At 35.6% G+C, this 17,695-nt stretch overlaps 1 protein-coding gene across 9 annotated transcripts in view; it reads right to left on the bottom strand.

The window, feature by feature from the left end:
* Positions 1–17,695, bottom strand: part of LOC131426945 (cytohesin-1) — a 117,462-nt gene that overhangs the window by 86,948 nt on the left and 12,819 nt on the right. For 3 of the 9 annotated variants that reach the window (XM_058589737.1, XM_058589738.1, XM_058589741.1), the window contains exon 1: positions 357–1,104. The exons of 1 other annotated variant lie outside the window; for it this stretch is intronic. The gene's annotated coding sequence lies outside the window, so the exon portion shown is untranslated. Of the gene's footprint in view, positions 1–356; positions 1,105–17,695 lie in introns of those variants that run through there. 5 more of the 9 variants (XR_009229220.1, XM_058589744.1, XM_058589742.1 and 2 more) reach the window with 3 other exon arrangements.

The following is a 17,695-nucleotide window of genomic DNA, read 5'->3' as shown; positions in this document are numbered from 1 at the left end:
GCACGAATTATTTTTCACAAGTTGTACAAATCATGTTTGTTTAGATATCTTCTTCGCTATCGGCGCACTCGCAAGAAACAGGACGCAAGACTGACCCATGCGCCATCGTTTCTCATCTATCCAGTATCCCACCGATGATGACGCGATATTTCGATTCTGTATAAACAAACATGTTGAGAAATACAGCACTGCATACTGATTTCACACACCAATAAAACTGCTCGTTCCAATCACTACCTCTGTCAACGCAAGTTGATAGTTTTTATCTTTGAACCATGGAAGCGCGTGACTCACTGGCTCCGGGTGAGTAATTTTAGCTAGCAGTTTTACTGTGAACTGGAATGTTTTGCACTTACTTTAATTCAAGGAAACAATTTCAACTAAATAACTCAATTGGATTCATCAATGAACACAACGGATGACACTTTTCTGCTGTCAATTATCTTCAATCTTCTTCGTAATTATCGTAAATTTTTGCACTTCACATTCCGATATGCTTTGCTTCTTCCGGATTTAACAGATTCCTTTTTGAACAGAGATCCACAATACATTTGTTGATTAAAACTGCGCATTGAACGAATTCATTTTCATCACCTAAATAACACCTCATGTGAATAAACACTGGGATGCGATATTTTCACGAAACTTTTTCTCATTTCCACAACACAACGTAATTCCGTCGTCGTTACATAGCCGCAGCTTCCACTCGACACCCTGAACATGTATATAAAATAGCAAACTGGTGCACGTGGGCGTTTGGTAAGCCTAGCACGTGTGACAATTCCGACAATGAGGTACAATTTTACCGTAAGTTAGTGTAAGCCAAGCGACCAACCACTCTCTCCGGATGTTTTTACCGGTTCTAACGTCGAGCTTACGGAGGCCTGTTCTTTACCGACACTGCGCGAAAAGAATAGCTCCCACAGCAAGCATTGCCAATCGCACGCGATAGTTAGTGCGACCTTCTATCTCGCGAATTGTCTAAAAACTGAGAACGTCTAGGCGGGCTTCCTGACGTACGTGCGACTAGCTCGACAAATGTATACAACACAAGGAAATCCACCACAAAAACGGTGGACGACTACGACGACGACGACGACAACGACGACGACGATGGCACTACTTTACGTTGTGTGCATTTTTGTTGTGACTTCCCCGGCTCGCACCCGGGAACGGACACCCGGAGAGCGAGAGGCAGCCGAAGTGCGAGAAACAAAATAAAAGCACAACACAAAGCCGAGTCGACACCAGGGAGCAGGAAAAAATAACAAAATACATTGAACTTGGTGTGCGGCTCTACATACTAAATATATACGAACGCTACGATTTCTCTCTTCAAGTTCCGCTAACATCCCTTCGGACAGCGAATGCTAGGGTGTTTCTATAAAATATCTAATCTCAAGTTAGATTTGTTGGTTCGCCGAATGGCCTCCTGAAGGTCAAACTGTTCATCTAGCGCTAATATGTTTATGATGAACTTCAAGAAGAATAGATGTAGCACAGTGAACGCTATATCAGCTGTTTTTCAAAGATGGGCGAATCTTACAAAAGTAAACAAATCGAGCCTCTCTCACCTACCAATAAATGCTTCAAAATCCTACAATTTTGCCTAAAAATTCGGATTACAAAAAAATTTCAATCTTAGGAAAGGGCGAAACTGTCATTCCATTTGTTTACCAAAGTTTCGCCCTCCGTGTTTCATGCCAACAAACTGTGCGATACTTCAATTGCTAGTAAGGAAGGGCGAAACTATTTATTGTTTTATTTTAGATGGTTTCTGAACCTTTTACTACTGGATATAGTAATTGAAACGATAAAATTACCCACAGATTTATCTCAGTCGCGAAAATCAACCAATGTCACGAAAAAATACGCTAGGGTGTAATTTTATAATTCACACAGGAAGCATAAAAGTAAACAAATTGAAAAAGGGCGAAACTCTTTTTATGTTGATTTATTCAGTATATATAGAAAGAAAGTGGTGAAATTTGCATGCCTTTTAAGGATAAACCAACAGTTCATCGACTAATCAAAAATTGATCTGAAAATATAGGATTTGAAACCAAAGTCGAAACATTCGTCGATGTTTTTCTCCATTTGCTGTCAATGTTAGATTCGCCCTTCTTTGAAAAACAGCTGATATAGGGTTACTCTTCATATGCCGTATCAAATCTACCTTCAGAACGTAAGGAAAAAACAAAAACCGCCAATGAACCTAAAGAATCAATGTAAATTGAATAAAATCGAACACAAAAACAAAACGCACGGACACGAGCACATAGATGTAAACATACAGAAACTTTGCTCACAAGTTCTAAATCAACATGAGAAAAGGGCGGAAGAGCCAAAGTGTAAACAAAGTATGTTGCGCTTTATTTCGATAGAACTATTCATAAACTATAACTTTCATTACAAAATTATCTCAAAAACAATTGAGTCATGTCTACAATGAAATTTAGCCTGAAATTGCTGAGAAATTTTTATGTAGAAAATATAACTGTAGGCGTAATTCATCACCTACTCATAACGAAGGAATAAGTTCTCCGACATAACAGTCTTGCACGTCTTTTCAAGATGGCTTAGACGTTTTCTATAAAGTTTACATCGACTGATTAGGGAGGTCAGTCCAAGGTGACGATGCCACTTCTCTCCTCCCAGGCTTTCGATGGCTTCGATGATTCGGCTCAATATTTTCTTGGAAAACCTATCTTCGATTATCAAGTCCAATTATATTCTCGGTCGACTTCACAATGACTTACCCTCATCACTACCAACGAAAAACATACAGAGAGGGAAGATAAAATGGTGAAAAAAATGTAAAAAAAACGACTCGATCCCGCAACTTTCCCCTTCCCGTGGAGATACTCTACCAACTAAACTACTCTGTTACATGTGGGAACATATTCCAGAAGGCAACCTGACTAAGTAGCGCGAAACAATGTACATGGTGATGTGCACGAACCGGTTGAAGTTCATCCTGTATCTCGACCTGACCATTTCAAACATCCGCTACTCCTCTTGTTCTGCTACCCGTCCAAGCTGGACAGTCCGAATTTTCAATTATTTCTGTCTTGTGTCACGATGCTTTCTCTGGCAACGTTTACAGATGAATCAAACTGTGTTGGTTATATTAATTAATTGTGGTAAAACATTACAAACTTTCTTGAACTCAGTTTTTACTTTTCATCACTACCAACAGAGGTCAAGACAGCTTCTAGTGTCTGTCCTCTAACCTCATTTCTAAAACATAATATTTGAAATTTGCTTAGGTGAAAAAATATTATCAACGATAAAGTTTCATTTTAACCAAAATAAACGATTCAGAGAACGAATATAGCGTGATAGCGCCTTTTACGCAGCCCACCTGGGTTCGATCCCCTACCCGCACATATATCTCCTAGAACTGCTGAATTTTGACATCCATCTTCGTAATAATAACCTATTTATTAGATCCTTTCTCTGCTAACTTCATTAATTTCACTAGTTTAGTAGCGTTATAACTATACATTACTACACGGAACGACCGAAATTAGCTCTGCGCCTAATTCGTATTACTATTTTTGAATTAGTTGATTTCAACATCAAAATTTCCAAAATAACTATAAAATTAGTTAAAATTGAGAATTTACTTTGCTGAAAAAACTCTTATTTTTAGAGAATGTGTTTAGTTGGTGACTATCCTAGACACAAACCAGCAATATTTCAATCCAACACGAAATTCTCATTGACAACTAATTTTGTTACTAAAATCAGAAAATTTGTTTCTATTTATCTATCACCATCATTACTGAAGGACAGCACAAAGAAAACAAAACTGAAATGGGTATTATTAACAAGTTTATTAGCCAAAAACTCATGAGAAGTGTCAAATCAAAACAATCCATTAAAAAGCTAAAAGGGACAGTCTTGTTGAAACTGCTCGCAAATTGTTTAGATGTTTTTCGCATATGTTACGATATATCCATATATAAATTCTCAAACCGATATGTAAAAATGACGTAAACTGTTAGTGGAAAGTGTATTTATTCAGAATTTGTGCGCACTTGAAGCGATTGTGCGTAATAATGTTTTTACGCGGAACAGTGAAGTGAATTTCGAATCCTTCACTCTAATTGTGATGAAGTTTTTTTGTATCTTCAAATCTTCCGAGCTGCGCCGTCCGGTGTACTATTTGTATTCGGTTTTTGTTTTCCGAGTGCTCAAAGTTTTCAGTGAGAATGAAGAAAACAGTGATTTAGAAGAAAAAAATTCAAAAAGATGTTTACGTTTCGTTTGTGTCTTTTTCTCCAATACAACATCGTATTTATACCTGCCAATATAGAAAAGACAACCGCGTCTGAAATTTTTTCGGCAGTAGTGTGCCATCTAGTGGCTAGTAGTCATTACGGTGTTACCGTTTCGGTGACAGGGCGCCATATAGCTGCAGATTGCAGAAGCCAATTCAACCATTCATATTGGTTGAAAACAACATTATATTTCTTTAATTCAACTAAAAAATTAGTTGAATGGAAATGAAATGTGCCTTAGCTAAGAAATGACAGCACGTTTAATTTGTGAATTCAACTAAAAAAAATAGTCATTTCAACAAATATTTTATTATTATTAAGGGAATGAGAATAAAATATCTAAATCAGCAAAAGTAAGATTTTTTTAGTTGTCTCAAAAAATAACTAACTAAAATCAGCAAATCAACTAAATTTTTCGCGAAAATGCTGATTTTGGTCGTTCCGTGTAGCTTTAGCGTACAAGTTTTAGATTAGGATAATAATAAGATAAGATGACTGTTTTGTATCATTTGGATGTATGTTATCTGTTGATACAAAAGATGAGAAGGTTTTATGCCTGTTGGAGAAGGAGAATGACAGAATCACAGCTCCAGTGAACTTTTCCCTAACTCCTAAATAAATAAACAAATTATATAGGATCAGAAGGCCAAAGAAGCAAATGATCTTAACTTTGAAAACTCTATGATAGAAACAAAAAAAAACAATAAACGAGTGGGTAATATCAGAGACATCACTGGATTACGCGAATACAATTGTAACCGACACACTTCCAAATATCGGCCTTCGTTCTAATTTGTGTTTGATTGTGGGAATTGTGCAATCCTTCCCTTCTTAACATTAGTGGTGTACCAATACTAAGCGCGACTTTTTCTTTGGGATCTATTTTTGGTTCTAAAAAACCGAATTTCATATCAAACAAGTTTGAGTGATTTTTGCCTTTCTTATATAGAAATGCTGTGAAATCACTGTGAAACTCGACTTTCGAATGGAGAATAGGAGGGCTGATTGTCATATGCCATTCGACTCAATTTGTCGAGATTGCAAAATGACTGTGTGTATGCAACATTTTCGTGCACTTACTACTTACATGGTTGGCTCAATTTGAACTAACTAAGATTTAAATGCAAGGTCTTGGGGTCCCATACAAAATTCCTGGATTTCATCCGAATCCGACTCCCAGTTCAGGAATTACATGGTGATTAGTGCAAAATAAAATGAAAATATTCACACTAACTTTTCTAGGAAATGGCTGAACCGATTTTCACAAAATTAGAGTCCAGGATACCATATAAAATTCCTGAATTTAATTTAGATCCGACCTCCGGTTCCAGAATTACTGAGGGATAAGTATAAAAATTTCAATTTAGAAACTGACCATGCAACAAAGGAGCGGATTATTTAAATTGATAAGAAAAACGTTCGAATTTTCATATCTTGTTAGTTGATGGCCGATATTCGGTTCGGAGAGTACCACACGGAACGACCGAAATTAGCTCTGCGCCTAATTCGTATTACTGTTTTTGAATTAGTAGATTTTAACAACAACATTTCCAAAATAACTATAAAATTAGTTAAAATTGAGAATTTATTTGCTGAAAAAAACTCTTATTTTTAGTGAATGTGTTTAGTTGGCGAATATTCTGGACACAAACCAGCAATATCTCAATCCAACAAGAAATTCTCATTGACAACTAATTTTGTTTTTAAAATCAGAAAATTTGTTTCTATTTATCTATCACCAGTTTATTAGCCACAAAATTCATGAGAAGTGTCAAAACAAAATAATCCAATAAAAAGCTAAAAGGGACAGTGTTGTTGAAACTGCTTGCAAATTGTTTACATGTTTTACACATGTGTTACGATATATCCATATATAAATTTCTAAACCGGTATGTAAAAATGACGTAAACTGTTAGTGGAAAGTGTATTTATTCAGAATTTGTGCGCATTTGAAGCGATTGTGCGTAATAATATTTTTACGCGGAACAGTGAATTGAGTTTCGAATGTTGCACTCTAATTGTACATGTCAAATGATGTTTTTTTGTATCTTCCAACCTTCCGGGCCACGTCGTTAGATGTACTACTTGTATTCGGTTTTTATTTTCCGAGTGCTCAAAGTTTTCAGTGAGAGAGTCGATTTCGCGAAGTCGAATGAAGAAAACAGCGATTTAGAAGAAAAATGTTCAAAAAGAAGTTTATGTTTCGCTTATGTCTTTTTCTCCAATACAACATCGTATTTATACCTGCCAATATAGAAAAGACAACCGCGACTGAAATTTTTTTCGGTAGTAGTGTGCCATCTAGTGGCTAGTAGTCATTACGGTGCGTTATTTCGGCGACAGAGCGCCATATAGCTGCAAATTGCAGAAACCAATTCAACCATTTATGTTGGTTGAAAACAACGTTTTATTTCTCTAATTCAACTAAAAAATTAGTTGAATTGATATGAAGTGTGCCTTAGCTAAGAAATGACAATTGGTGAATTCAACTAAAAAAATAGCCATTTCAATAAATATTTTATTATTATCAAGGAAATTAGAATTGAAAAATCTAAATTAGCAAAAGTAAGATTTTTTTAGTTGTCTCAAAAAATAACTAACTAAAATCAGAAAATCAACTAATTTTTTCGCCAAAATGCTGATATCGGTCTTTCCGTGCAGAAATAGTTCCAAAATTGAACTTACTACGTTTTATCGCAGACGGTTCGACCGATTTTGTCCATCATCTAATTCCAAAGATTACTACGACATTTCGTTTAGATCCGTCTTCCGGTTCCGGTTGTGAGGTGAATGTTAAAAACTTCCTACCATTAAGGTGATGATACAAAGAACGAATAAATTCTGCGAAATATTTATAAAAGCTATTGGTAGTTGATGGCCAAACGAAACGGTTTTGACCATATAGGTCCCCGATTGTCTGGAATAATGGTCTAAAACTCCATGACAACTCATTTCGGTTTCTCGGGACAGCGGAATATATTTCCACAAACTTAGGCGCAAATTAAAAGTCATATGGTTTAATAAGTTGTTGTGAAACATTACCGAAATCCAACTTCCGATTCCAGAACAATAGGGTAACAAATGCTGGAACGAACTGTCTTTAAATGCCAAATGTAAGAACTCGGCGAACCTCTGCTAGAAGCTGTACCAATCTATTGGTCTTCCTAGTTGATGGTTTATTGAATCGACTTTGACTATAGCGGTCCCCAGTATCCGATTTCGGAAGTACCGGAAATGGTGATCAAAAATTCTTAAAACCGGAATTTATTTCGATTTCCCAAAAATATTTTGTTTCTTTATTGTCTTCGATTAGAGGTAACCTTTCGCACAGACTTTGGCTATATAGTTAAACACTCATGTAAACTAAATATTATTTTTTATTTAAACGTGTATTTGCTAATATTAAAATCAAATAAATGATATACACTGTTGAAACGATGGCAATAAACATCCATTGGATTGTTCTGACCATACTGTTTGCGATGAAATGAGCGTCTAAGAAAATCCGTTCTTTGCAGTGTTCTTCCTGGAACGTAAAAGTGAATTCTTTCGAGTTGCCCCGATGTTATCAGTCAGTAGAGCAAAACCGAAGAGCATCTGGAGATGTACTCGTCTATTTTGCAGAGTCGGTAGGTTGATGAGAGCACAGCGATTCTCGTAACGTGATAATTGAAGATGATTCTGCCAAGGTAGTCGTCGAAGAGCAAATCGGACGAAACACTTTTGAACCCTTTCAATCCGATCGATGTGAACATTGTGATGCGGAGCCTAAATTGTAACTCCGTATTCCAAAACACTTAATACTAGGGCTATGTAAATTGTTTTTAGACAATATACATCGGTGAAATCTTCCATTGCGAGCTGATTTTCCCATTGCGAGCTGATAAGAGACCACGATCGCAAGCTTCTGAAAAATCAAAGTAAACCGCATCGATTTGTTGCCGTTTTTCAAGTTTGTCGATCAATGTAAAAACATAACTCATTAGGTTCATAGTAACCAGTATATAAACCTGATTACGCTTAGTACTGCATCAATGATTTTAAGGTCCCATAGGATGCTATGAAATTTTCAAGAAATCCGACTTCCGGTTCTGGAACTCCAGGGCCGTTTTAAAAATTTGTAGGAATACCTTTTGTTGACCAGCAAGTCGCATTACGTTTACGTCTGAGACATCAAATAGAGTAAGCTTTGCCTTTGTTTAGCGGTTTAAAGTTCAATTTGAACTGCTAATATACGGATGAGCCGAAAAGTAAACCGAAAATATAATTCAAAAACATATTTTGTTTTGTTTATTGTTACAGTACAATTCAATACTACTAATTTGATCGATTTTAGCTGCAAGCCCCCATTTGAAAAGCGTGCTTGAATGGTCATAGGTCAAATGGGTGCGTTTTGTTCCCAAGAAAATAAATCCATCAAACTTTTCTAAACTACGTCCAATAAAAACCTATTTCGCAATGATGAAGCGATAATTCAGAAGGAACAAGAAGAAGATAATGGAGATGATTGAAACCATTGGAAAAAATATATCAATACGATAATATAAGCTATTGAGGATGGCATGAAGCAGAGTAATGTAGACTTTCTCTAAAAAGTCTGCAAAACTTACATGTGCGTATTTTGAGTTTTCATTTTCATGAGAATCTTCGTTGTCGAAAATAATGTTAAGGATTCCTACAATGGACTCGTTCATTGTTTACAGTTAGGGAGAAGCCAAATAAATACGTTGTGCTTTAAAGTACTATTGCAATCAAAAACCAATCTTGCAAAAAAACGGAGTTAAATATATGTATAACAGTTCGGCTGAAAAGTTCGTATCGTTTAATAGAAACACACATTTTTTTGCAAAAATTCGTTTTTATTATTCAACATACGTGCCATCAGAGGCGATACAGCGATTATAGCGATCTTCCAACTTTTCGATACCATTTTTGTAGTACGATTTGTCCTTTGCCTCAAAATAGGCCTCAGTTTCAGCGATTACCTCTTCATTGCTTTTAAATTTTTTACCAGCGAGCATTCTCTTGAGGTCTGAGAACAGGAAAAAGTCACTGGGGGCCAAATCTGGAGAATACGGCAATTCGAAGCCCAATTCGTTCAATTTCAGCATGGTTTTTCGTTGTTGTTTTTGATCGATTGTGAGCTCACGCGGTACCCATTTAGCACAAAGCTTTCTCATATCCAAATATTCGTGAATAACATGTCCAACACGTTCCTTTGATATCTTTAGGGTGTCAGCTATCTCGATCAACCTCACTTTACGGTCATTGAAAATCATTTTGTGGATGTTTTCACGTTTCCATCGGTAACAGCCTCTTTTGGACGTCCACTGCGTTCATCGTCTTCGGTGCTCATATGACCAGTACGAAATTTTGCAAACCACTTACGAATTGTTGCTTCGCCCGGTGCAGAGTCTGGATAACACTCATCAAGCCATTTTTTGGTATCGGCGGCACTTTTTTTTTCATCAAATTTTCCTTTTTTTCCATTTTTTTCACAATAACAAAAGTAGCTTCACTCAAAATGCAATATCTCACAAACTAATAATCAGACAGCTGTCAAATTTTTCACACGTATCTTTTGAAGGTTGGTACTAACTGAAAATGGTATGGATTTAATTCTAGTGGCGCCCTCTCATAGAAACGATACGAACTTTTAACACTCCTAAAATCTAGAAGTAACATTTTCAGATTCTGACAGATTCGTTGCAGTTATACCGAAACATATAACTAATAGTAGTCACCCTAGCACCAAAACTTTTTTTGCATCCTACGGGCTAACAGATTGACTCTCTTTTTCTTCTTATTCTTCTTCTTATAGTGAACACCTTAATTACAACGATTGAAAAAATGACACCGTTGTAATTAAAGTTGTAATATATGCTCGACGAGGAGTTAAAATTTAACGACACGTTGGTTTGAAGTAATTTGCAGATGAATGAAATTGGAGAAATAACAAATTTGACTAATAATTGAAAATAGTTTCTGCAATTATACTAATACGAGTCCACTATCACTGCGGCAAATTGATGATTTTTATTTTAAAAAAATCAAAACATAAGCTCTTCTCACCGGGTTAAAACAGGTGTTTGTAAGATGCTAAATCAATCACTGCAAAAAAAATGAATAGAAAAGAGAACAAATAACAAGCAAAGAGCGTATGTGTTGGAGATGTTTATGTCTAAAAGTACCACCCACAAAACTACTCCTTATTAATCTGGAAGCGTGTCGGCGGGAGCTCGAAGGATGTCGCGTTATTTAGTAAGAAGGTTGTTGATCCTACCAAGATGGAGATCATCAAGAAAGTACGGCTGCGCGCCACGCAAAATTTAGGAACACGAGGAAGCCAAAAAGAACGGCAGTTCAGTTTCATCATTTAATTTAAAAAAAAGAATGATGCAAAAGTATTATCAAATTCCGTAGAAGATCATTATTCAAACAATGCAATGAAAATTATTCACGTGTCCAATGTTAGAAAAAAAACTCACAGCAGATTGATATGTTTTTCGTTTCTCTATCGATTGTCTCACCGAGCTAGTAATTGTGGCGACCATCCACCTTCCGGAAAGAGTGTGCTAATACGTGTAGATACCGGATCTGAGGTGAAATACCCGAGAACCGTGTGATGGTGTGAAAATCAGCACCAACGCTGAAGTATCGAATGTTGAAAGGCCAAACAACTTGCAATGCATAACACGCAAAGCCCAACTGGGACTGCCATCTCTACAAACCGAAACTCAACACCTAGAGCAATATCGAAAAGAGAAAAAATGGCAAGCGAATATGGTCGGTTCCGTGATATGGGATACGGTACAGATATTCACCTCGTGGTAACTTCAGCACTTTCAATCTCTGAACCAGCGAAGGCAAAAAGCTCGAATGTACAAATGTTGCTTGCTTTTTCCGAACTGAAGCAAACAAAGAAAAACCAAAAGGTTTCCTTTCTTCCGCAGCTGGGTTTCCAAATGAGCTCAGCCTGTCACAAACTTCCGCATTCGACAGACAGAAAGGGTTGAAAATTGTGAAATCCACTTATAATTTGAACTTAACTTTATCTCATATTCTCATATTTTTATACAAGTAATCAAAAATACACTGTAATAAATTTTGAAATGAGGAAAATATTACAAAAAATCCCTACTCAAAATATAATAGAGTGAATCATTTCAAAGCTTAACTGACGTCATGTCTTATTCAGCAAACATTTATCGCATTTATCAGATGATTGAACACGAAGAGACATTTATCAGTAGATATAATTCTCCAACGTCATTTCATTGCCTTTCATTGCGATGCTAAATATAGTTACTAAGTACGTGAGAAATTCAATTGTTCCGTGACTCTTTCGATACCGTCTCGCAATTATTTGCTGCAGATCTAGCACGTGTTTGTGCTCATTGCAGCAAGGTTCCGTTTAATAAAAGACCTTCGGAATCGTACTGAAAGGTTATCGGTTAAAATAATCGACGCAATCAATAATCACCTGATGCTTCGACACTTCCAAAAAATGGTCAACAATGTCACCAGCCATGGTGTGCCTTCGAAGATGAGAATGTTCTATAGACTACGTGTCCTACATAATACAGCGGCATTTACATAAGTAAACATTTGCAGATCTGCGTTAGTGTTCGAGATTTTCGATATCTTCACGCTTTCGTTTAAGTAAGATATAATATTCGTTCAAGTAATATATAAATAAATATAAAAGAATTATTGAACTTTTATAAAAAGCTTTTTGATCATAATATTATTATTGCTTTTTTACTGAATTGCTCTTTATAGAAGATATTAATAGAAAAAATGCAAAGAAATATGTAATTCAATTCAGTTATTGTTTCTCTTTTTGCTGTACTCATATAGAAAGGTAATGCAATCACTGCGAAAATCGGTTTTTGAACCGAGGTTTTCTCAGAGATGTCTTGACCGATTTTTACGAACTTTTGTTCAAATGAAAGGACCGTCACATAAAGCAGCGAAGCAAAAGAAGATAAAAAGTGTTCTAAACAGGACTCAAAACTATTCCAATCAGTAGTCATTGTCAGTAGAAGGAAAAAAGAATATCGGCTATCCTGGTTTCCGATTCCCGTTTCCAAAAGCTCCGAAACCAAACCAAAACGTGCTTAAAACTTCATTTCAATCGAGTGTTGGAATTTACGGCCATTGACTGTCAGCATATCCAATTGACTTTTGTTGTCATACTCAAATGAAGCTCCAACAATTCATCATCAATTGAATAACCGTACCTAGTCACTTGAAGTTTTGACTATTCAGTTTCAAGTGACAAGAAGTCTACATGATTTATTCACTTCACTATTGGGTGTGAGCAAGTTAGAATGAATAGACATGGACATCAACTCGATAACCAAAACTCTCATCGGCGAGAATCATGAATAGAGAGTGGCGGTTCTCATTTGAGTTTTCGATAATCACCAGCAAGTTTGAATCGATCATTTTCGAGTGTTTGAAATGTATTGAGATGCGTTCCAAAGTATTAAAAATTAAAACTGAAAGAGAGAACAATTAATTTATGTTTATTTGATAATTGATATTTCAGTTATCGTGACTGGTTTACCTTTCATCCATTATCTTGAACCAATTCGAATGTTTACATGAACCTGTTTTGAATGCTGCTCTCTCATTTAATTGTAAGAGATATTTTATTTTGAAAGATCAACTGACGGTGGTGATTAAATTGAGCTTCGATTCGAAAAGAAACAAATGAAAAACTGAATGCTATCCGTTCTGTACGTCAACGAAGGTTGTGCGTTATAATGTGAAGTTTTCTGCAGTAGAGTGATCGTCAATGTGTGCCACATTCGATTTCAGTTGAATTGAATGAAGTTCTACAGCACTGGGTAGAACTGATATTCACAATCTTAGGTTCACATGAAACGTCGTATAGCCCCATACAAAACTCCTGACTGTTCGGATACGACTTCCAGCTACGGAATTACACGATAATAAGTGCATAAAATGTCAAACCGTCGTTTAAAGTACATTGTAAAAATAGTGAAAAATCTTCTAAATTTGGTCAACCAGGGCACAGTGATGTCAAGGTGGCAGAAGTAAAAAAAAATATTTTTTTCTGCACTTATTAATGTTTTTGAATTCTCAGATTAGTGAAGGATCACTGTTCAAAGTATGAAAATTTTTGAATAAGAAACAATCTCTCCATATCGTCTCCAAGGTAGGGCATTCTTTTCATCCTTCTATACAAAATATATGGCGCAATGAGTTCTAAATAGGTACACTCAAAAAAATCCACACGTTAACCGTATGTGAAAAATCACGTAGATTCCAAAAAATGGCTTTGTCATCAGGGTTCACGTGATGTTCTTACCAATCATCGGATCATGATTGAATATGAAATGAACCATATGTCAGAATTATTGCTGTTGTCACATATATTTTGTGTCACGTACTTACTTGAATTCATTTTGTCATATTCATTTTGTGCTCGCAATATGGCGTTAGTTGAAAAACCTAGAACAAACAACATAGGACAAATCCTTTTTTACCCTTCTACGGTATTTGTCACAGTGATTTTAGGGTAAATAATTGCTTAATGATTTTATCGACAGTTATGAAGTCTATCTAATTTTTATTATACTTTCAGATCTAATACTAGTATCAAGCAGAAGTATAATTTATAAGCAAATGTACCATTTATTGAGTTTACTAAATGGCTCTGCGAACCCAATCCTCAACAACTTATTTGCATGACCAATTTACGAATTACGCGAATTCTGTGCACCAGAAATACGGAACTGAAACACAATTCATTTTTTTTTTCTACAGCGGAGTTCAAAAGGCAAAACCTCTAGATTGTGTTCCTGCACATCAATCGCATCTTGAACTACTACTGAAGGCATTCTTTAAAGGGAACAATGTTTGCTTCAGTTTAGCTGCTCCGGAGAAAGGATCAGATCATACATTAAGAACAATGCATTCTGTATTTCTGATATTTTCCACCAGTGATTCAATAGAAACGAATTTAAAATTAAAATTTGCAGAATATCTGCGTGCAAACAAAATTTATCGCAATGTTATGTCCAACAGACTATGTAATCTATTAGTTTTTAGTACCAATATACATTATTAAGATTCAATATAGAACTTTATAGTAACAGTTACATGAAAATAATGTAACTATTATGTAAAATTCTGGTAAAATCTAATGATTCAGATGATATATCTATACTTCACATAAGTATTACAAGAAAAGTTCGATGGATAAAAATCACATACATTTTCACGTAGCAGTGAAGTGAGGATTTTTCTTAGTGTAGGAGAGAGCTGTCACTGTTCAATAGTATTTGATTTTAAAGCATTTTTTCTCTGCTTTACAAAATCCAATATGCGATCCTGAACATTTCTGCACCTTAGAAGTTATATTCAATTGTTTGCGGGGTCGACAATAAATGAAGTCGGTGTGAGTAAAATTTAAATAAACGGCTATATGATAAATAAATGCAGAATATTTATAACATACATAATATCACACACCTGCATGAATGTCGTTATATGATTCTGAATATAATATATCAGGTGTTGGGATAAATTAGTAGTATTTTTTTCTGCTAAGTTTCATGGTTTTTGTGAATACCATTCTCCATTCTCTTCATTACAGTACCATTCTCCAAAGTATAGTCCATCGTTATGTACTATCTTCTGCCATATTTCTGGTAAGACTCGGATACCATGTTTGATAAATTCCTTTTCCTTAGGTTCGACGAATGAATCGATCCAATTCTTGATGGTGTCGTAGTTTTTGAATCTGACCTGACAAGTTATGCGCCTTGGATTGGAGCAAATGGCAACCATATGGAGTAATGTCTGATAAATGTGATGGCTGGGGCAGAACTTTTCATCGCAGCGTTTACAAATAAGCTTTTACAACTTTTGAAAGATGGGGTCTTGCATTGTCACGAAGCAAAAATTCTGGCCCTTATTACCGTTCTCACTTCCACTTTCACATTCACTTCACTTACATGTCACTTCAACTGATTTTACCGATTACCAGTATCACGCATAGTGAAGTGGTCACTGTGCACAGTGGTTTGAATCGACAAAAACGTGAACTTAATTCTCTAGCTGCTAAACCGTTGATCCGATATACATAGTTCCTTTGAAGAACTCATTCACAAAAATATACCTCGTAATTTGATCACATTAAAAAATGTGCAAAGCCTACTACGATAAAAGTTTATTTCAACAACTTTATTCCCCAATGAGATGGAAAAATTATGTCTTCTACAAAGTTTTAGAACTTCTAACGAGAAAAAACTTTGCTGAAGAAGCTAAAGGTCTAACGCATATAATTTCGGATATATGAAGCATTTTCTTTTGAAACCACTTAAAATCAATTTTTTGTACATAACTTTTTTCGCACTGAATGTCTACTATGTTCGAGAAAATTACTAAAAACGTAAAATTACACATTTTTGCCTTTCTCATATAGAAAGGTTATGCAATCACTTGAAAAACCGACCAGTGAAAATTGGCCCGTAGGGCCAGGTGTCATATACCATTCGACTCAGTTCATCGAGCTAAGCAATGTCTGTGTGTGTGTGTGTGTGTGTGTGTGTGTGTGTGTGTGTGTGTGTGTGTATGTGTATGTGTGTGTGTGTATGTGTCAAATAATCTCACTAGGTTTTCTCGGAGATGGTTTGACCGATTTCCACAAACTTAGATTCAAATGAAAGGTCTTCCGGTCCCATACGGAATTCCTGAATTTCATCCGGATCCGACTTCCGGTTCCGGAGTTATAGGGTAAAGTGTGTTCAATATTGTACACCGTCACTTAAACCGGCGAAACAAAAAACGTAAAAAAAATTTTAACTGGTCTCAAAACTACACAAATCGATAGTCATTATCAGTAGGCAACTAAACAAACCGATTCCGGCTATCCTGGTTCCCGGTATCCGGTTCCGGAAGTACCAGAAATAATGGTCATATACACCAAAATGGATCTCACTCACTTTTCTCAGCGATGGTTTGACCGATTTCCACAAACTTAGATTCAAATGAAAGGTCTCCTGGTCCCATAACGAATTCCTGAATTTCATCCGGATCCGACTTCCGGTTCCGGAGTTATAGGGTAAAGTGTGTTCAATATTGTACACCGTCACTTAAACCGGCGAAACAAAAAACGTAAAAAAATTTCTAAACTGGTCTTAAAACTACACAAATCGATAATCATTATCAGTAGGCAATTAAACAAACTGTTTCCGGCTATCCTGGTTTCCGGTATTCGGTTCCGGATTCCGGAAAGTGCATATAATAGTGATCTTATTTCGTTTTCTTAAGGATGGCTTACGCAATCAAAGCACTCTTTTATTCTGTATGTTATGCATAAACAATCTCTTGGTTTTTTGACCAAAAAATGAAATTTCCTACTATCTTGAAAACATCAATTTTCTCCAAAGGCTTATCTTAATATTGCTATTTTTTTATATGTTGTAACTTACAACTGATGAAGTTTATTACACTATGAGAAATGGGAGAATAACAAATAGTTTTTTTTTACAAAAATGTTGATTTTTATAATTGCACTTGCGTTTTTTTTTTATTTCGTCATTTGCCTTTCCGTATCGAACGATGCATTATGTCACTTTTATGTGGATTATATATATTATCAAGATGGAAATAGAAATATATGGAATATTTATATTATCAAGATGGAAATATATTTAGACCTCAAATTATAAACAAAAATTCATCCAGCTGACGTTTATCGACATATTTTTGGAGAGGTATCACTGTGCAGGGGTTAGCCAAAAGGTTCGACAGAATTGACATGCCATTATTACTATTCAAAATCAAAAAAATATGGCAAAATATAAATATCAAAAATATCAAAAAAATTGAACAAAAACTTTTGGGAATGGCTTGAATCATATCTCACAAAACGTAAACAAATTGTACGCTGTCTAAACACATACTCCAAATCAATGAATGTCATTTCCGGTGTTCCCCAAGGTTCACATTTGGGCCCTCTTCTTTTTATCTTTTATGTAAACGACATTTGATTCTTATTCAAACATCTAAGAGTACTTGTATATGCAAACGACATAAAGCTTTTCATGGAAATAAAAAATGCTGCAGATGCTGAAGTATTCCAACATAAAATTAACGTATTCAACATTTGGTGCAACAAAAGCTTACTCCAGCTAAACGTTATCAAACGTAGTTCAATATCGTTTAGTAGAAAAGTCTTGTCTCCTTCTTTTAACATATATTTAGGAAACCAATCTGTAGCAAAATGTAAAGTTATTAGAGACCTAGGAGTAATTTTAGACTCAAAACTTACTTTCGTGGAGCATTATAATACAATTCTCAATGAAGCAAATAGTATGTTAGGCTTCATTAAACGTTTCAGTCATAATTTGTAGAACCCTTACCCGTAA

Source organism: Malaya genurostris, chromosome 2 (genome assembly GCF_030247185.1).
Source record: "Malaya genurostris strain Urasoe2022 chromosome 2, Malgen_1.1, whole genome shotgun sequence".
Taxonomy (NCBI): Eukaryota; Metazoa; Arthropoda; class Insecta; order Diptera; family Culicidae; genus Malaya; species Malaya genurostris.
Note: the sequence above shows the minus strand (reverse complement) of the source record. Positions and strands in the feature narration are given on the sequence as shown.